At 45.8% G+C, this 21,574-nt stretch overlaps 1 protein-coding gene and 1 pseudogene across 1 annotated transcript in view; one reads left to right on the forward strand and one right to left on the reverse strand.

Moving 5' to 3' along the window:
• Nucleotides 1-6,981: 6,981 nt before the first annotated feature.
• On the reverse strand, nt 6,982-17,761 carry LOC126018429 (60S ribosomal protein L24-like; annotated as a pseudogene).
• NUMA1 (nuclear mitotic apparatus protein 1) overlaps nt 6,998-21,574 on the forward strand; it is an 81,001-nt gene continuing 66,424 nt past the window's right edge. The window contains exons 1-2 of the mRNA XM_049780245.1: nt 6,998-7,170; nt 15,586-15,654. The gene's annotated coding sequence lies outside the window, so the exon portion shown is untranslated. The remainder of the gene's footprint in view (nt 7,171-15,585; nt 15,655-21,574) is intronic.

Consider the following 21,574-nt stretch of genomic DNA (forward strand, 5'->3'; position numbering starts at 1 on the left):
CATTTAACAGGTAATTGATACTACAAATTAAGAATTTGAGAATGGGGTTGGGGGGGGAGGAGGGAGATTTTGGACTTGGGTGATGGGAATGTTGCACTGGTGATGGGTGGTGTCCCTTTTATGACTGAAACCCAAACACAATCATGTATGTAATCAAGGTGTTTAAATAAAAAAAAATTAAAAAAAAAAAAAAAAAAGAATTTGAGAATGGGGCCAAAGCAATAATGCAGTGGTAGGGCATTTGCCTTGCATACAACTGACTCAAGGATAGACCTGGGTTCGATCCCCAGTGTCTCATATGGTCCCCCGAGCCAGGAGCAATTTCTGTTTTGTTTTGTTTTTTGGGGGGCCATACCCGTTTGACGCTCAGGAGTTACTCCTAGCTATGAGCTCAGAAATCGCTCCTGGCTTGGGTGGACCATATGGGATGCCGGGGGATCGAACCACGGTCCGTTCTACGCTAGCGCTTGCGAGGCAGACACCTTACCTCTAGCACCACCTTCCCAGCCCCTGGGAGCAATTTCTGAGTGCATAGCCAGGAGTAACCTCTGAGCATCCTGTGTGTGGCCCATAAAACAAAGCAAAACAAAATAAAAAAAGAATTTGGGGGCTAGAGCAATAATAAAACATAAAGTATTTACCTTGCATGCAGCTGACCTGGGTTCAATCCCTGGCACCCCATATGGTGCTAGAGTCATCAAGAAGTGATTTCTGAGCACAGAGCCAAAAGTAAGCCCTGAACACCACCAGTTATGGCCCAGAAAAAAATAAATAAAGAATTTTGGGGCTGGGGCCAGAGAGATAGCACAGCGGTTGGGCATTTGCCTTGCATGCAGAAGGATGGTGGTTCAAATCCTGGCATCCCATATGGTCCCCTGAGCCTGCCCAGGGTAATTTCTGAGCATAGGGCCAGGAGTAGCCCCTGAGTGCTGCTGGGTTTGAAAAAAAATAAAAGAATTTTGGGGCTAGGAATATGGCTTTGTAGTAGATAGGACATTTTCCTTGCATACAAGAGGCCCTGGGTTAGATTTTCAGCAGTGCACAAAAAGATTATTTTTAGGTGCAGAAGAGAGAATATAGCTGTTAGAGACTTGCCTTGTATGTTGTTAACCCAAGTTTGATCCCCAGCATCCAATATGTTCCCCTGGAACATGCCAGAAATGATCCTGAGTGTAGAACCAGAAGTAAGCCCCTGAGAACTGTTGAGGATGGCCTTCAAATTCTCCCAAATATTTTTGGGGAGTTACTCCTGGTTCTATGCTCAGAAATCGCCTCTGGCAGGTACAGGGGACCATATGAAAGGCAAATGCCTGGGGCTGGCGAGGTGGCGCTAGAGGTAAGGTGTCTGCCTTGTAAGCACTAGCCAAGGAAGGACAGTGGTTCAATCCCCCGGCATCCCATATGGTCCCCCCAAGCCAGGAGCAATTTCTGAGCGCTTAGCCAGGAGTAACTCCTGAGCATTAAATGGGTGTGGCCCGAAAAACCAAAAAAAAAAAAAAAAAAAAAAAAAAAAGGCAAATGCCTTACCTCCATGCTAACTCTCTGGCCCCGAGTTTTATTTTTTATAATAAATTTACTTAAAGAAAATGTATCACATAGTTGACATAACTGATCATAATTTGTTTCAGTATGACAGAAAGAAAAGTTATTAAAAAATAGAAATTAGGGCTGGAGCGATAGCGTAGAGGTAAGGCGTTTGCCTTGCATGCATAAGGACTGTGGTTCGAATCCTGGCATCCCATATGGTCACCCGAGCCTGCCAGTAGTGATTTCTGAGAATAGAGCCAGGAGTAACCCCTGAGTGATGCCAGGTGTGACCCCCCCCAAAAAAAAAAAAGTAAAAGAAATTAGAAAATCTAAAAAGAAAAAAAAATTGGAAAAAGGAGGAGAGTTCATTAGCAGTTATATTCGTGAAAATTGTTGTATAAAGTTGAGTTTAGACATCACAATGTTTCAGAAGCAATTCAGTCAGTGCCCTTCACTCCACAGCACATTATATTCTAATAAGCTTCCAGTCAAGGGGATGGAGTGATAACTCAGCAGGTAGTGGGTTGCCTTGCACATGACTGACCCAGGGTTTGACACCTGGCACCCTGAGCCTGCCAGGAGTGATTTCTGAGCACAGAGCCATGAGTAACCCCTGAGCACCACCAGATATGGCCCAAAATGCTTCCTGTCAAGTCCCTAATACCCAAGTTACTGAAAATATGGAAGAGGAAAAACAGAAATCAGGTTGTGAAGAGAGGGTCTTGCCTTGTGAGGGGCTTATATATGAGACCATGTGTTTGCTCCTTGTACCTCCAAAAAGGAAAAACAAAAACCCCGTATTGTATCTAGTTTATTATCTAACATAATAGGCACTCAGAAAATGCTTATGGGAACAATGAATGAGGAACTGCCCAAACATATGCATTTCTGTTTTGGGGCATGTTGATGCTAAGTCTGTTTAATAATTGACACTCAGGGGGCAGGAGAGATAGCGCAGCGGTAGGGCGTTTGCCTTGCACACAGCTAGCCCAGGACGGACTTGGGTTAAATTCCCAGCATCCCACAGGGTCCCCCGAGCCTGCCAGGGGCAATTTCTGAGTGCAGAGCCAGGAGTAACCCCTGAGCGCTGCCTCCGCCAGGTGTGGGCCCCCTCTTCCCAAATGATACTTAGATTCAGCTGTTTCAGTCCACACCTCATGCATAGTAAAATACTCAATTCTGCAAACATTTGTTGTATGTCTGCTGTCCTGAGTCTGACCAAGATACAAATAATAAAACCCTGTCTGTCATGAACATAGTAGGCCTGTTGGGCAGGCCTGTTTACATTGATTGTGGCAAACCCACTTATGTCAAGTTCTGAATAACAGTTGCAGGGCCGAAGTGATAGCACAGCAATAGGGTGTTTACCTTGCACTTGTCCAACCCGGGACGGACCAAGGTTTGATCCCTGGCATTCCATATGGTCCCCCAAGTCTGCCAGGAGTGATTTCTGAGCGCAGAGTCAGGAGTATCCCTGAGCACTGCTGGGTGTGGCCCCAAAACAAAAAATAAAATTCCCCAAAATAACCCCTAAATAATAGTAGCTATTTTGTGAATATTCTCATCTTTTAATACTGTTAAAATGTGTCTTCAATGAAATCTTTCTTTCCACATAAAACAAATCGATGTCCTATGTTAAAATGATTCCCTTTATGGGCCAGAACCATTGGACAGTGAGTAGGGCACTTGCCTTGCAGGCAGCTGACCCAGCTTTGATCCCTGGCACTGGATAGTCTCCAGAGCCAGCCAGGAGTGATCTCTGAGCCACGGGGCCAGGAATAAGTCCTAAGCACCACAAGTGTGGCCCCAAAATCAAAACGAATACATAAATAATAAAAATTATCCCCTTCATGATCCTCATTCACAGTCTTCCTTGTATTCATCTCTTTTTGACCCGTAACTTGGTGGTTTCATCCTTTCTTTTTTTTTTTTTTTTTTGGCTCCCCCCTCATCCTTTCTTATACTAACCACAGCTATAAGATTTTTTTTTTGGTCAATAGGATGTTGTTAAACATGAAGTTAAAGCTAAAAGACAGGGTTTGCTTTTTGTTGTTTCCCAGTGCCAAAAGAACATGACAAGTCTGCCAGAGGAATTGAGAAATGTGTATTGGGGTGAAAGATATGTGAAAGAGAGCTCAAAATCTGAGCTGAACTGATAGTACAGCAGGTAGGGCACATGCCTTGCATATGATCCCCTGAGCACTACCAGAAAAGTGGTTCCTGAGTGTAGAGTCAGTAACTTCTGAGCACTGCCTGGTGTGCTCTCCCCCTAAAAAAAAAAAAAAAAAAAAAGAGAGAGAGAGAACCCATGGGATAGATAGAGAGATAGCATGGAGTTAAGGCGTTTGCCTTTCATGCAGAAGGTCATTGGTTCAAATCCTGGCATCCCATATGGCCCCCCCCCCCCCCAGCCTGGCAGGAGCGATTTCTGAGTGTGAGCCAGGAGAAACCCCTGAGCATTGCCGGGTGTGACCCAAAAACCAAACCAAAACAAAACAAAGCAAAACAAAACAAAACAAACAAACAAACAAAAAAAAACGCAATCACAACTGAATTAATTCTAGATATAAACTAGTCCAGCCAAGTCAAATTCGTGGCAGTCTGGTCAGAGAAATGGTAGGCACTTGTCTGGGCTTGGCCAACCTCAAGTTTGATCCCAGGCACGGCATAAGGTTATTTAAATGCTGCCAGTAGTATTTCTGGGTGCAAAGTCAGAAGCCTCTGCACACTGATGGGTATGCCCATTGTCCCCCCAAACAACAAAGATCATGACAGTCACCCAACCTATGAATGACTGGACAAGAGGAAAGTCAGTCAAAACAGAATATGAGTTTCAGCTAACCCCAAGACCTGGAAATAATGATATACACTTATTGTTTCAAACCAATATGTTTTGGGGTGACTTATTATATAGCAACAGCTGATACACATTCCCAACTAAATATATTTTTTCTAAACATATCTTTTCTTTTTAACTTTTGGAGTTGAACTGGGTTCGATCCCCAGCATGCCACATGGTCCCCTGAGCACTGCCAGGAGTTAATTCCTGAGCACTGATGGGTATGACCCAAGAAAACAAAACAAAAAGAAAAGGAGTGGTATTCTCAAGATAACAGTTTCCCTGACTGCTGGGAAGTTCTGACCAAGTCATGAGGCTGCCTTCTTCATTCTGTGTTTCTCATGATTATTCTGCCTCATGCTAGCTAAGCAGTTAGTCAGCTTTCACTGTTGCCAGATTGGTCCAGAATGATTGACATGATGAACAAAAGAGGTGAAGGAATACCTGCCTGTATTCCTGTAACTCTGGAGTTTTCTTTTTCAAATTGGAAAATTTTGGGTGTGGAGGGTGTTTTATATCAGCGGTGCGTAGGGCTTATTTCTGACTCAGGAATCAATCCAGGATGGCTCGGGGGACTAAACGGAGTCAGCAGTGTGCAAGGCAAGTGCCTTAACCACTGTGCTATCATGCTAGCCCACCCATCTCTTTTATGTAGTGCTTCATGCAAGCCAAGCACTCTACTGCAGAGCTGTATCCAGGGCCACTCATCTCTTATCCCTTCCTCTAATTCTATAGTCCAGGCAAATGCAACCACTCCTAAATTTCCTGGACTTGCTTCTAGATTCTCCTATACATCTGTCTGCTTGAAATAGTTTCATTCTCCCTTTGCCTTAATTCTTCAATCACCTCATGCTTCACCTTTTTTTTTTTTTTTTTGAGGCACTTACCCATTGTTCAAACCTGGATGTGGTCACTACTCTTCTGGGCTCCCATAACCTCTTATCCTTACTACCTCAGTAGCATTCATAACTCTAGGATCATTTGGCTTTTTTTTTTTTTTAAAGCCAGTCAAATTGAGCAGTGGGGGGGTATATACCAACTTTTGTGATACTAACGTTAATAAGTTCTGATACACCACTGCCATCGGACCAGCCTTCTTTGGATTTTTATCTGTGTGTTCATAAACTTCACTGTCTTTAGAAGGTGTCTTTCTCGTAGCTGTATCCTCTTTACAGTGGTAGCAATGGTAGCTGCTTAACAGATACGTTAAGAACTGCAGGGGATGGGGAGAGGCCTGAGAGATAGCACAGCAGTAGCAGTAGGATGTTTGCCTTGCACATGCCAATCCAGGACAGACCTTGGTTTGATCCCCGGCGTCCCATATTATCCAAGCCAGGAGCGATTTCTGAGTGCATAGCCAGGAGAACCCCCTGAGCATTACAGGGTGTGGCCCAAAAAGCAAAAAGTAAAAAAAAAAAAAAAAAAAAAAGAAAGAAAGAAAGAAAGAACTGCAGGGGCCTGAAAGATAGCACAGCAGTAGGGCATTTTGCCTTACACGCAGCAGACCCAGGACTATGGTGATTGGAATCCTGGCGTCCCATATCGTCCCCTGAGCCTGCCAGGAGCAACTTCTGTGCACGTAGAGCCAGGAGTAACCCCAGAGTACCGCCAGGTATTGGCCCCTCGTTCAAAAAAAAAACAAAAAAACTGCAACAGAGGCCAGAGCAATAATGCAGCGAATAGAGCACTGACTTGCCTTTCATATGACTGACCTGAGTTGGATTTCCTGGCATCCATACGGTCTCCTGAGCCTCCAGGAATGGTTTCTGAGCTTAGAGCCAGGAGTAGCCCCTGAGCGCTGTGGGTGTGACCCCAAAACCAAAAATAAATAAATAAAGGCATGTAGGGTGGGAAGTATAGATGAAGCATAAACCAGATTTCTTTTTTGGTTTGTTTTTGGGTCAAACAAGGCGGTGCTCGGGGGTTACTCCTGGCTCTGCACTCAGAAACCGCACCTGGCAGGCACAGGGGACCATGTGGGATGCCGGGATTCGAACCACAGACCTTCTGCATGCAAGGCAAACGCCCTGCCGCTGTGCTCTCTCCGGCCCAGTGTAGACCAAATTTCAAGTGCCCAGGAATGAGAAGAAGAGATCGAGAAAGTGTGTTGTGTGTGTGCGCGCGCGCAAGAGCGCGTGCATCCGCCCCATGAATCTGCACCAAATTCCAGCGCCCCCAGAGCGGCCTTTGCAGTTTTCCCGCCCGACTCACCCGCAGCCTTTTTTTCCCCCTGGGCGTCTCTCCTTTTGCGTCACTCCGAGCGTCTCCATGGCAACTAAGCATCCTGCGTCATGACGTCGCGGACGTTCCCGCGAGGCCTCCTGGGAAAGCTTGCGTTTCCTAATCCGGAAGCGCCTCCGAGGCCGCGAGGCCTTCTGGGACTTGTAGTCAAATCATTGCTCCCAAGTGGAGCGCGGAGTCCGGAAGTCCTGCTCGGCCCGAACTCCCAGCGGGCTTCCTACTTCCTGTTCCACAGTGGGGACACTTCCCGCCCCCCCCGCCAAAAGCGCCCAATCGGAGAGCAGCTCAGCTCGACGGGGGCGGGGCTAAGGTTTTGAACTCCGTGTGCGCTCTGAGCGTTAGCGCGAGCCTGGAGGGGGGAAAATAAAAAAAAATTAATAAAAGCGCTCGCGGAGCCGGAGCTGGCGGGAGCGCGCGCGCGCGGCCCAGGTAACCGGCGCGGGGCCACCGAGGCTGGCGCTCAGGCCTAGGCCGCCCTGCAGCCTGCACCTGGGGGTGTAGCCTCGCCTCAGAGGGAGTGTTGGAGCGGCGGGTGCGAGCTCACAGGCCCCCCATTTCAGGAGGTTCGTGAGGGGCCGCAGGCCGCGGGGGGCAGAGGCTGCGGGGCGTGCTCAAGTAGGGGAGGAGGGTCTGTTTGGGGGCGTGTCTGGGGATCGACGTAGGCTTTGTGGGCTGGGGTTTGGGGTTTGGGGTTAGGGGCCACACCCGGTGACGCTCAGGGGTCGCTCCTGGCTATGCGCTCAGAAATCGCGCCTGGCTTGGGGGCCCCTGTGGGCGCCGGGGATCGAACCCAGGTCCGTCCAGTTTAGCGCGTGCAAGGCGGACGCCTTACCGCTTGCGACGCCGCTCCGGCCCCCTTTGGTCCCCCAGTTGACGCCGAGCCACTGAGCGCCAACGAGGGCCCAGCGACAAGGGTGTCTGCCGTGTTTGGCTGGACGCGGCGTTTGGAGAGTGCAGCAGCTCTGCCACTGGGCCACAGGAGAGCCCGATTGTGGGGTTCGCACCCCTCTGCTGAGTGCTCTTGACGGACTACTTCAGTGCCCTCACTTGGCCTTTTGAGGGTGCGCATGTCTTGTCCATAGCCAGCGCCTTTCGACCTTTGGGCTTGGAAGCAAACAACACATAGGAAACTTTTTTTGTTTTTGTTTTATTGGGGGGTCACACCCGGCAGCTCTCGGAGGTTCCTCCTGGCTCTACGCTCAGAAATCGCCCCCAGCAGGCTCGGGGGACCCTATGGGATGCCGGGATTCGAACCACCGTCCTTCTGCATGCAAGGCAAACGCCTTAACTCCATGCTATCTATCTGGCCCCTCTGATGCATGCTTTGATCAGTATTTTGTCATACCCGGCGGTGCTCAGGATTTGCTTCTTTTTGACAGTTTTGACAGCACTCCCGGGTTACTCCTTTATGGGGTTTTGGGATCAGATATGTTGATGGTGATCCAACCCTAGTCGATCTCACGCGAAGCAAGTGCTCCCTACCCGGCTGTACGATTCAACGGCCAAAGTGCATGCTTTGAAAGAGATGTGCTGACAAGAAGTTCTGTCATTTTGGACCGGATTCTGTCATTTTGATCTCGACAGTAGTGGCGTTTGAAACAAATGGAAATCTGGAAAGGGAGCTTTCAGTCATGCGGATGAATATGTATCCTTGCTGTCCTCATCATTTACATAAAAGCTTCTAACATCCTTTAAACAAGTTTAAAAAAGGGGCCCGGGGAGATAGCACAGCGGCGTTTGCCTTGCAAGCAGCTGATCCAGGACCAAAGGTGGTTGGTTCGAATCCTGAATCCCGGTGTCCCATATGGTCCCCCGTGCCTGCCAGGAGCTATTTCTGAGCAGACAGCCAGGAGTAACCCCTGAGCACCGCCGGGTGTGGCCCCAAAACCAAAACAAAACAAAAAAAAAAGTTTAAAAAAAATTAATTGGGGGGCTGGAGCGGTGATGCAGCGGTAGGGTGTTTGTCTTGCACGTGGGTGGATGATAAAGGACGGATCATGGACCATGATTCGATCCCTCCGCGTCCCATATGGTCCGTCGAGCCTGGAGCGATTTCTGAGCTCAGGACCAGGAGTAAACCCTGAGCGTCACCGTCACTCGGTATGGCCCAACATTTCAATTTGGGGCTACTGACTTGATGCTGGAGACTGGCTCCCCACAACCCCACTGCCTGGGGCAGCATTGCTCACAATCATGCGATGATGGGAATTTAGCCTATGGTTCTAGCATGGAAAATATGAGTGCTGGCTCTTTGAGTTATTTACCTTGTTCCCCAAAGTACTTTTTACTTTTTTTTTTTTTTTTTTTTTTTGCTTTTGGCAAAATACCCAGTGGTGCTCAGGATTTACTTCTACCCTTGGCTCAGGGATCACTAATGGCAGTGATCAGGTAGTCATATGGAATGCAAAGACTCTAACCCACCAAAAGCAAGTGCCCTACATGCTGTGCTATTGATTTGGCCCCCAGTACTCTTTTTGGTTTGGACCGAAATTTAAGCAAATGGTCTCTTGTTATGGTACTTGAATCTTAAGTCCAAGACATCAAACATATCAGTCTGAGGCCAGGTCTGTATCTCTGTCATAGAGTATTTGTCTAGCTTGTGTGAAACCCTGTATTTGTTCCCTAGCGAATAATAATAATAATAATAATGATAATAATAATAATAATAATAATATAAAGAATAATAATATGAAGAATAAGAAGAGTAAGAAAAGAAAGTAGGGAGCCCGGAGAGATAGCACAGCGGTGTTTGCCTTGCAAGTAGCCGATCCAGGGCCTAAGGTGGTTGGTTCGAATCCCGGTGTCCCATATGGTCCCCCGTGCCTGCCAGGAGCTATTTCTGAGCAGACAGCCAGGAGTAACCCCTGAGCACTGCCGGGTGTGACCCAAAAACCAAAAAAAAGAGAGAAAGTAACTGTAGACCACATCCTGCTGTACTCAAGGGCTATTACCCCTAAGATCGCTCCTTTCCACAGAATAATTTAAACCTTAAAGCTGTTTTCCCTCCGAATTGCTCTTGCCCCAGAATCTTTTTTTTTTTTTTAATGGATTATAGGAATGGGAATAAGATTCAAACTAAGAACTAAGATTTGAGTCTAGAATTTAAGGGTAGGGGCCACTCTGACTCAGATGTTAAACAGCTGACCAAGGGAATGTTTTAACAGCTGTGTCTAATTGCTAAAACATAATGATCAAGGAGCTAGGAGAGGAACTGAGCAGTAGAATTCCTGGTTCACATGTCTGAGGCCTTTGTGCTTCATCAAACCCTGGTGTCTCCACTCAGGAAATAAAACAACAACCAAAATCCAAAGATTAGGGACTGGAGCGATAGCACAGTGGTAGAGTGTTTGCCTTGCATGCTGCCAACCCAGGATGGACCTGGGTTCAATTACCAGCATCCCATATATTCCCTCAAGCCTGCCAATAGTGATCTGAGCACCGAGCCAGGATTAACCCCTGAGTGCCGCTGGGCGTGGCCCAAGACAACAACAAAATCCAATTATTAGATATGTTGAAGGTCATTTATTCAGCGTCTTACAGAGTGAACACTAAACATATGAAATGGTATTGCCCAGAGTTGAAATCAGCTCTTCCAAGAATGAGACCACTCCCTAGTAGTTCATCTCAGTGTTGGAAAATTATAATAGTTTTGTGCTATCATTGATGATTTCATCTTACCAACATATATTTAGCTTGTAAATTTTATTTATTGATTTATATATTTTGGTTTTTGGGTCACACCCTGCAGCGCTTAGGGGTTACTCCTGGCTCTATGCTCAGAAATCGCTTCTGGCAGGCTCAGGGGACCATATGGGATGCTTGGATTTGAACCACTGACCTTTTGCATGCAAGGCAAATGCCTTACCTCCATGCTATCTCTCTGACCCCAACTTGTAAATTTTAATTTGATTTAATTTTTTGGTGTTTTGGTCATACCCGGTGATGCGCAGGAGTTGCTCCTGGTTCTGCACTTAGGGATCAACTCCTGGCAGTGTTCAGAGTTGCCGATCTGAGATATCAGATGCCTGAGTTTGAAACCAGGTCAGGTCGGCACCATGCAAGGCAAGTACCGTACTGTGTATCTCTGCTTCTCATATTTTATTTCTAAAACTTAAATAAATTTGTAGTTGCTGTCATATTACTATGTCCAGCTATCTGAAGTTTTTTTTTGGGAGGGAAGAGGTTTACCCAGTGGTGCTCAGGGATTACATCTGGCTCTGCACTCAGAAGTCTTACCTGGCAGGCTCGGTGGACCATCTGGGATGCCTGGTATTAAACCTGGGTATGCTGTATTCAAGGCAAACTCCCTATCTGCTGTGCTATCGCTCCAGCCCCAAGAATATATGTCGTTTTTAAGGATATAACCTGCTGCTATTATCACCAATTCTCGTTTATGTTGAATTGTATCCAAAGTATTTTGTTTAATGAGATCTTATGCACTCAAACTCATATTGCATAAAGGAGCATCTCTGTTTTTTTTTTTTTTTTTTTGTTTGTTTGTTTTTTGGGCCACATCCAGCGTTGCTCAGGGGTTACTCCTGGCTGTCTTCTCAGAAATAGCTCCTGGCAGGCATGGGGGACCATATGGGACACTGGGATTCGAACCAACCACCTTTGGTCCTGGATCAGCTGCTTGCAAGGCAAACGCCGCTGTGCTATCTCTCCGGGCCCTGTTTTTTTTTTTTTTGTTTTTTTTTAAACCACATCTGATAGTGCTTAGGTCTTATTGCTCTTAGGTAATCACTCTTGGTGGGTCTCACAGTACCATATGTAGTGCCACGATTGAACACAGGTTGGCTGCATGCAAGAAAAGTGCCCTACCTGCTGTACGATCTCTCTGGTCTATCTAATGTTAATTTTTTTTTTTTTTTTTTTTTTTTTGGTTTTTCGGGCCACACCCATTCGATGCTCAGGGGTTACTCCTGGCTAAGCGCTCAGAAATTGCCCCTGGCTTGGGGGGACCATATGGGATGCCGGGGGATCGAACCATGGCACTTCCTTGGCTAGCGCTTGCAAGGCAGACACCTTACCCTTAGCGCCACCTTGCCGGCCCCAATTTTTTATTATTTTTTTTGCCACTCTTGGTTGTGATCAGGTTTTACTCCTGGCTTTTAGCTTAGGGATCACTCCTGGTAATGCTTTGGAGTCCATATGTGGTACCGGAAATTGAACTTGGAACGGTCATGTGCAAGCAAGCTCTCTGCTGACTTATCTATTCACTGTCTCATGACTATCTACTATCTCTCTGGTCCCTTTAATGGCAATACCTTTATAAACTTAATTTTATTTAATTTGGGTCTCTCAGGTGGGTCTTGGGGTGGGACACTCCCAGCAGAACTCAGCCTACAGCCAGACAGTTAAGTGCTAGAATCCAGCAGTGAAGCTCTTGGGCCTCACTTGGAGGTACGCTGCACCTTCAGAGCTACACCCAACAGAGCTATTGAGGGTAGAGTAGGGAGGGGGGCAAGAGGTTTTGAGGATCAGAACCTTGCAGATGGAGTATTCTGTTTATGACTGAAAACTATCTACAATCATGCTTGTAATCATAGGTGCTTAAAGATTTTATATATATTAAAAAAATAAAAAAAAAAGAACCTTGCATATGCAAAGCCTGTGTCCCTGACCTATCTCCCTGGCTTCCTGCTGATAATCTTCAGTAGTTTGGATTGAGATGATTTCTCCTAAAAGTAATTTTTATATATATTTAATTGATTAATTTATTTTTGCCACATCCAACTGTACTCAGGGTTTATTCCTGGCTCTTTGATCAGGGATCACTCCTGGTTGTACTCAGGACCATATGTGGTGCCAATAATTGAACCCTGTTCAGTTGAATTTGAGGTGTTTTACATGCCTTACCGTCTTCTGCTCTATCCTAAAAATAATCCCTAATTCCTTAGGTATCTTTAATTTCTTCCCTAGGGGCCGGGCAGTGGCGCTGGAGGTAAGGTGCCTGCCTTGCCTGCGCTAGCCTAGGACGGACCGTGGTTCGATCCCCTGGCGTCCCATATGGTCCCCCAAGAAGCCAGGAGCAACTTCTGAGCGCATAGCCAGGAGTAACCCCTGAGCGTCACAGGGTGTGGCCCAAAAACCAAAAAAAAAAAAAAAAATTTCTTCCCTGGTCCCCCAATTACTGCCAGTAGTGTCACCTGAGCTCAGAGCTGGGAGTAGTCCTTGAACACTGCTTACATGTCATTCCTTACCAAACAAAGCAAAACATACTTTAAACAGGTCTGATTTTTGAATAGTAAAACTTATTAAGGTAAATCAACTTTATTTATAAATTTAGGCCAGGATGGTTCACTTGCCTTTTATGTGTAAAGTAGTGGGTCTAATCCCTAGCCCTGTAAAAATACATAAAAAGATTTTAGGGGCATGGCTGGAGTAATAGCATAGCAGTAGAGCACTTGCCTTGCATGCAGCTGACCCAGATTTTCTTTTTCTTTTTTTTTGGTTTTTGGGTCATACCTGGCAGGCACTCAGGGGTTACTCCTGGCTTTGTACTCAGAAGTTGCTCCTAGCAGACTCGGGAGAACATATGGGGTGCTGGGGTTCGAACTTGGTTCCATCCTGTGTTGACTGCATGCAAGGCAAATGCCTTACTGCTGGGCTATTGCTCCAGCCTGGCCCAGATTTCAATCCTAAATGGTTCCTCAGGTATGCCAGGAATAATTTCTGAGTGCAGAGTCAGGAATAACTAGATGGTCCCCCAAACCACAAGATGTAGCCCCCAAGCCAAAACAAACAAAACAAGATTTTTGGGGCTGGAGAGATGACTTAAAGAGTTTGAGTACATGTTTTGCATGTAGAATAATATCATTAAAGCCTGAGCCTTTTGTGGTATTCTAAATACCACTAGATGTGGGCTCCACCAAAAACAAAACAAAAATTAATAAAGTAAAAAAGAATTTTAATTCATTATACAGTTGCAAAAAGCTATTGTAATCAAGTTGCAGCAGTGTATTTATGTCACTTCCCTATTGCTCCTAGGATTTGGGATTCTCTCTCTCTTTTTTTTTTTTTTTGGTTTTTGGGTCACACCCGGCGATGCTCAGGGGTTACTCCTGGCTGTCTGCTCAGAAATAGCTCCTGTCTGCTCAGAAATAGCTCCTGGCAGGCACAGGGACCATATGGGACACCGGGATTCGAACCAACCACCTTTGGTCTTGGATCAGTTGCTTGCAAGTGTGTGTGTGTGTGTGTGTGTGTGTGTGTGTGGTTTTTTTGCTTGCTTGTTTTGGGGCCACACTCCTGGCTCTGCACTAAGAAATTGCTCCTGGCAGGCTCAGGGGACCATATGGGATGCTAGGAATCAAACGGGGGACCATCCGGGCTTGGCCGCATGCAAGGCAAACACCCTACTACTGCTATCGCTCGGCCCCTCAGCTTGGTTTTTTTTTCTTTGTTTATTTTTGGGTCACACCCGGCATTGCTCAGGAGTTAAGAAACCGCTCCTGGCAGGCTTCGGATGCCGGGATTCAAACCACCATCCTTCTGCATGCAAGGCAAAAGCCCTACTTCCATGCTATTTCTCCAGCCCCATCCAGCTTGTTTTTCGTTAGTTTGCTTGTTTGGGGGCTACATGCGGTGGTGCCCTGACTCTGTGTTCAGGGATCACAACTGGTGGTGCTTGGGCAACCATATGTATTGAATCTTAGTCAGTTGATTGTGGCACCAGGGATAGCAGAGAGCAGAGCTGCCATGTTTGTACCTTGCATGTGGACACCAGGGATTTGAACATGGGACCAGCTGCTCATAGGCAGTTGCTTTGAGTCCCTGCACTATTCCTCAGGGCCTCAGTGTGAATGGTCTAATAGTGCGAATTCAGTAAAGGGAATTAGTTTAATGGCTTATTGAAGGGCTCAAAACACAAAAAGGGAATTGTAAGGTAATTTTGTTGTAATAAGGGCAGTAAACAGCAGCTACTTCATTCACTACTGAAAAAATGAATGATGAAGAACATTAGGATTAGCAGAATGCAGAAGTCTGGAAGGATCTGGATGAGCCTTGCCTCTAGTCTCTGAGGATATGTTGCCTGGTGCTGCTGGTGTCTTGGGAGTTCAGAGTGTACCTGGAGGAGACAGATGCACTTTATCCAGCTGAGACTTCCATCTAAAGTGGCAGAATGAATCTGGTCCTGAGGGTTCAGAAAGAAGCAAAGAACCACCAATTGCTGATTGAGAAACAGCTAGCCATGGGAAGGAGAATGTCTCTGGTCCTCTACATCTGCCTTCCTCTTTAGTACTCCATTGACAACCTAACAGGGAGCCAGGCAAAGGAGACATAGAATTGATGGAGTTAATAGCATTCTAGAACTCAGCACAACTCGGTAGGAGCAACACTTAGAGATAGTTGGGGCTGGAAAAGAGAGCACAGCAGTTGGGCATTTGCCTTGCAAGCAGCCAACCCGGGACAAATGAGCACCGTGGTGTGGCCCAAAAACCAAAAAAAAAAAAAAAGGGGGGGGTGGCAGAGAGATAGCACAGCGAAAGGGTGTTTGCTTTGCACGCAGCAGCCAATGGTGGTTTGAATCCCAGCATCCCATATGATCCCCTGTGCCTGCCAGGAACGATTCTGAATGCAAAGCCAGGAGTAAACCCTGAGTGCCGCTGGATATGACCCAAAAACAAAAAAAAAAAAACCAGGGGCCGGGTGGTGGCGCTGGAGGTAAGGTGCCTGCCTTGCCTGCGCTAGCCTAGGACGGACCGAGGTTCGATCCCCCGGCGTCCCATATGGTCCCCCAAGAAGCCAGGAGCAACTTCTGAGCGCATAGCCAGGAGTAACCCCTGAGCGTCACAGGGTGTGGCCCAAAAACCAAAAAAAAACAAAAAACGAAACAGTCTAAAAGAATCTTTATGTTTCTGGTTTTACCCCTAAGCATTTGTGGCATATTTAGTTGGACAAATTTGGAACTCTTGTGTTCATTGTAGGCTTTGCTAGTAATAGCAATAGCTAACTTTCTTTTTTTTTTTTTTCAGCAGTATATATTGGGGAGCCAGGCACTATTCTGAACACTTTACATGAACTGCTTTCCAAAGCTCTTTGAGGTAAGACTACTATTAATACTATTCCTTTAAACAAACAAGGAAATTAAGACACAGATAAATTATCTATCCAAAGCCATTTAAATTTTGTAAGTGGGGGGCCAGAGTTATGTTCCCCCAAAGCCCTCCAGAGTGATTCTTGAGCACAGAACCAGGAATAACCCCTAAGCACTATCAGATGTGACCCAAAACAAACAAATATTTTGTAAATTATGAAGTTGGTGTTTTAATTCCAATATTCTGGGTCCTGTAGCTCAATTTTTTTTGGGGGGGAGAGGGGGCGAGACATCTCACAAGGGGTATTCAGGAGGCCTGAGGACTTTTCTCAGAAATGCTAGCTGGGGGTCCCGGAGAGATAGCACAGCGGTGTTTGCCTTGCAGGCAGCCGATCCAGGACCAAAGGTGGTTGGTTCGAATCCCGGTGCCCCATATGGTGCCCCATATGGTGCCCCGTGCCTGCCAGGAGCTATTTCTGAGCAGACAGCCAGGAGTAACCCCTGAGCATCACCGGGTGTGGCCCAAAAACAAAAACAAAAACAAAACAAAAAAAAAGAAATGCTAGCTGGGGCCTGGAGAGATAGCACAGCGGCGTTTGCCTTGCAAGCAGCTGATCCAGGACCAAAGGTAGTTGGTTCGAATCCCGGTGTCCCATATGGTCCCCTGTGTCTGCCAGGAGCTATTTCTGAGCAGATAGCCAGGAGTAACCCCTGAGCACTGCTGGGTGTTACCCAAAAACAAAAAAACAAAAAAACAAAAAAAAAGAAAGAAAGAAATGCTAGCTGGATATGCTGTATCATTCAGTGTGAAGGCGCAAGAATGCAGTACTGCTTAGGCCCCAAAGTGCTGGGTATTTGTTCTTGGGGGCCTCTAGACCTTCACTGTGATTGTCAGGGTACTCTGATGTCAGAGATTGAATTTGGGGTTAGCTGCCTGCAAGACAAATGCATCAATTCCTTTGCTAGCTCTCTGACCCTGAAGCTCAATTCTTAGTTTCTTTGTTGTGCTGAAAATTCTTCCCTGTGTCAAACTCAAATCGATTTTTTCTTTTAACTATCCACCTGTTCAATTGTGTATGTGTACCATAGTTTATCTATTCAGTCATATGTTCTTGGACACTTGGGCCCTTCTCTATTCTCCTATGGTTTGGTTAATTCTTCTAAATGCAGAACTTTCATTTAATCTTGTTGAATTTGCACCATCTGTTATATTACATTTGTTGAGATTTTTTTTTTTTTGGTTTTTGGTTTTTGGGCCACACCCGGTGGTGCTCAGGGGTTACTCCTGGCTGTCTGCTCAGAAATAGTTCCTGGCAGGCACGGGGGACCATATGGGACACCGGGATTCGAACCAACCACCTTTGGTCCTGGATCGGCTGCTTGCAAGGCAAACACGGCTGTACTATCTCTCCAGGCCCGTTGAGATATTTTTAAAGGGTTATGGGAGAGATAGTACAACAGGGAGGAAACTTGCTTTGCATATAACAAAGACCATGCAATCCCTTTCACCCCACACCCAGCCTTTACAGGTTTCATCATAATCTTTTGCTTAGGAGCTATTTTTGTAGGCACCTTAACAGCAGCCATTTTCTGTCTTTTATAGATGCTCCTTAGCAGCCCTGATAGCTGTTACCATTGAGCCTTTCTAACTTCAGTTTTCTTATTTCTTTTGGCCTTTATATCAGCAAGAGATACCCCAGTAATGGCCTTTTGGAACTTGACTGCACGATGAGTGCTCTTTTGAATTTTTTTTTTTTTTTTTTTTTTTTTTTGGTTTTTGGGTCACACCTGGCAGTGCTCAGGGGTTATTCCTGGCTCCAGGCTCAGAAATTGCTCCTGGCAGGCACAGGGGACCATATGGGGCGCCGGGATTCGAACCGATGACCTCCTGCATGAAAGGCAAACGCCTTACCTCCATGCTATCTCTCCGGCCCCTCTTTTGAATTTTTTTTGATTTTCCCTTTTTGTTTTTTTTTTCTGTAGAGGACAGTCCAATTTATTTGCTCGCATTTCACATTAAGAAACTGAAAAACCTTTCCATCGGTTCTGGCATAGCGCCACCCAGTTCCAGGGTAGATCTGGTACCAGCTGAAACTGCACTACTCAACCTTCATGGCTGCAGCTTCCAGGGAGGACAAAAGATGGCAAAGAAAATGGTGGCTAGGGGCCAGAGTGGTGGTTCAGGTGGCACAGGTGGTAGGGTATCTGCCTTGCGTGTGCTAACCTAGGATGGACAACGGTTCGATTCCCCGGCATCCCCGCTATCTGCTCAGAAATAGCTCCTGGCAGGCCCAGGGGACCATATGGGATGCCGGGATTCAAACCAACCACCTTAGGTCCTGGAACGGCTGCTTGCAAGGGCCACTGTGCTATCTTTCTGGCCCCCAAGAGCGATTTCTGAGTGCATAGCCAGGAGTAATCCCTGAGCATCACTGGTGTAGCCCCCAAAACAAACAAACAAAAACAACAACAAAAAAAGGAAATGATAGCTAAATATTTTTTGGTAGAGCTGTATAGGTTAAGATAAGTTACCTAGGGGCCGGTGAGGTGGTGCTAGAGATAAGGTGTCTGCCTTGCAAGCGTTAGCCAAGGAAGGACCACGGTTCGATCCCCCGGCATCCCATATGGTCTCCCCAAGCCAGGAGTAACCCCTGAGCATCAAAAGTGCCCCCCCCAAAAAAAAAGATAAGTTACCTAGGCTAATAGTACAGGTTTTTAGTAAAGCTAATACTAGAGCACTTGGAGGTAGTGTTCAACTTTTTTTGAGGGGGTAGATGAAGGGGGTCACACTTGCATGACAGTATATACTTTAGCACTTAATTGTATTTTCTAGTTTGTAACCCAATAGAAATTGAGAGAAGAGGACCTGGAATAACTAAGATAGAAAGACGAGATAGGAAGGTGGGGTTTGGAAGAGAGAATCTGATTAGAATTTTAGAATCAGAATTAGAATCTAATTAGAATCTAATTAGAATTTTGTTTGGCAAGCTGCTATTTGGGATTTCCATTCCACTACTAAGGTTGTCTATCATTAAAAGTGGTAGAATAGGGCTGGAGCAGCCACTACAGTGGATAGGGCTCTTGCCTTGCAAGCAGCTAATCTGTGTTTGATCCCTTGCACCCTTTATGGTCCCTGAGCACTGCCAGGAATGATCTCTGAGTGCAGAGCTGGGAATAAACCATAAGCACAGCCAGGTAATATGTATATCAATAATGTATATGAATTATATGATGTATATGAATATATAATTATAGAAAGAAAAGCGAAATTTTGGGGCTAGAGAGATATCATGGAGGTAAGGCGTTTGCCTTGCATGCAGAAGGACCATGGTTCGAATCCTGGCATCCCATATGGTCCCCCGAGCCTGCCAGGAGCGATTTCTGAACCAGGAGTAACTCCTGAGCGGTGTTGGGTGTGACCCAAAAACCAAAAAAAAAAAAAAAAATGCGAAATGTTCATAATAATTCAGAGCTCTGAATTCTAGTGGAAAGTTAAATAGTTTAGAACTCTTGCTTTGGCTTCAGATAGACCTAGCGACTCTACTTTGTTTTTTTCTAGCTATTTAATCTTGTGGAAGTTACTTATAAGTTAGTAAAAATATTGGTAACGATATTTACTTGGCAAGGAAAGGTTTTGGGTCACACTCAGCAGTGCTCAGGTTTACTCCTGATTCTGTGTTTAGGGATTACTTCTGGTAGTGTTTTGGGACCTTATGCAGTGCTTGGAATTGAACTGGGGTTGGTAGCATGTAAGATATGTACTGTCCCTGCTGTATTATCTCTAGCTCAGTAGCTTTATTTATTTATTTAGGTTTTTTGTTTTGTTTTGTTTTGGTTTTTGGGCCACACCCGGCACCACTCAGGGATTACTCCTGCCTCTACATCAAAAATCCTCCTGGCAGGCTCAGGGGACCATATGGAATGCCGGGTTTCAAACCACCGTCCTTCTGCATGCAAGGCAAATGCCTTACCTCCATGCTACCTCTCCAGCCCTGTTTATTTAGGTTTTTGATCATACCAAGCGGTGCTCAGAATCTACTCCTGGTTCTGTGCATAGGGAGTCACTGCTGGGTGTTCAGGAGACCATATGGGAGAGCCCAGGTTGGCCATGTGCAAGGCAAGTGCACAGAGTGCCCAAAGCCATGTGCAAGGCAGTGCAACTGCACTGTATCCCTAACCCTACCAGTAACTATTTAAAAGACTGTTATTTAATGTTTGTAGTGAAATACTGTACATATTTTGTAATTAAAATAAATTTGAGAGCTACAGAAGAGAATATAGGAAGTAAGATATTTTCTTGCATGAGACCAACCCTGGTTCAACTTCTGATACCTCATGTCTGAGTACTGCCAGGAGTAACCCCTGAGCATTAGGTGATGTCCAAGCACACCTTTTCTCCCAAAATGAATGCCTTTAATTGGGTTAATTCTATGTAGTCTGCCATATGCCAAATGAATGGTAGCATTCATTTCTATTATCTACCTTATTCCTGAAGGTGTTTAAGTTGAGCATGGGTAGATAAATGAAGGCACGGGTTTGAGAAAGGTCTTGGCTCATGCAAAGAAATGGGAAGACTGGCTGTATTAGTTCAGAGAGTACAATGGGATAGTAGGAAATATGGTTGAATAAATGACTTAAGGCCATATAATGGAGGACATGGAAAATAAACCAAAGAATTTAGATATTATACTTGAGGCAAAAGAGAACCATGAAAGTAGATTTGTGAGCAGGAGAGACACACTTGGAAATGAGAATATTGTGGAGTCTCTTGAAGAAGATAATTGCTTGCTTGGAGAACAGAATTCTAATAGGGCCGGACTTTTCCAGTGCTGACCAAGGGGGTGTGGTTTGGCTGATTTGCCACAGGAGGCCACTGCCACAGTGACTTTTCCTGCTCTGCCACTGACTCACCCCGTTGACCTGTACTGCGTGGCTTCTTTTCCGGTTACTCTCTGATCTGTGCAATGCTGGGCGACCCAGGATGATGTTCGGCTGAGCTGACCAACAGTGGGTGGGATGGGGGAATGAGCAAGCATTCCTGTGCATTTGCCTCTTCCCTGGGCACACGCCAATTCTCAGCCACGCTGTTTGGATCACTGTCTAAGGCTAAGGAAGTTGTCCACCAGGAGGTAAGTCAAGATGGTTTCTTCACTCTCTACTCTTCCATAAGTCAGCTTTTTCCTGAGTAGGATCTTTTTGTTTTGTTTTGTTTTGTTTTTGGGTCACAACCGGCAGCGCTCAGGGGTCAGGGGTTACTCCTGGCTCTAAGCTCAGAAATTGCTCCTGGCAGACTCAGGGGACCATATGGCATGCTGGGATTCGAACCACCAACTTTCTGCATGCAAGGTAAACGCCTTACCTCCATGCTATCTCTCCGGCCCCCTGAGTAGGATCTTGACTGCTTTTTTTTCTCCCTAATCAAGTTTTTTCAGAAAAACCTTTCAATTTGAAGCAAACAGGTTACTACAAGGAGGTATGCAGAGGTTAAATAATTGTATTCTTCCAGCAATAGTAGAGTGGGGGCAGGGTGTGGTGGTGATATTCAGATGTTTCACTGGCCCTTGCTCTGATGTCGGTTTATTGAGTGTTCTTGTGAGCCAGATACTAAACATTGGCTCTTACCCATGGGGTCCACTGCAAAGAATTTCTGGTCTTAATCCATCGAGTTTCAGTTACTGGGATTCAGAATCATTCTTGGTGTGCTGTAGTGCCGAGGTGTTGTCTCCTTTTCTGAAAAACAGGAGAAAGGAAGAGGGAAAGGGAGAGGCGTTTGGATTAGGATATTTGTAGATTATGCTGGGAGTCAGAGTGATGGACTTTCTAGTTCTATTTCTGACCAGAGACAAACTGACCAACCTTGATGAACTGGAATTTGCTTATATCTATAAAAATGAACAGGTTCGGGGCTGGGTAGGTGGCGCTGGAGG

The sequence above is a fragment of the Suncus etruscus genome, chromosome 9 (assembly GCF_024139225.1).
Source record: "Suncus etruscus isolate mSunEtr1 chromosome 9, mSunEtr1.pri.cur, whole genome shotgun sequence".
Taxonomy (NCBI): Eukaryota; Metazoa; Chordata; class Mammalia; order Eulipotyphla; family Soricidae; genus Suncus; species Suncus etruscus.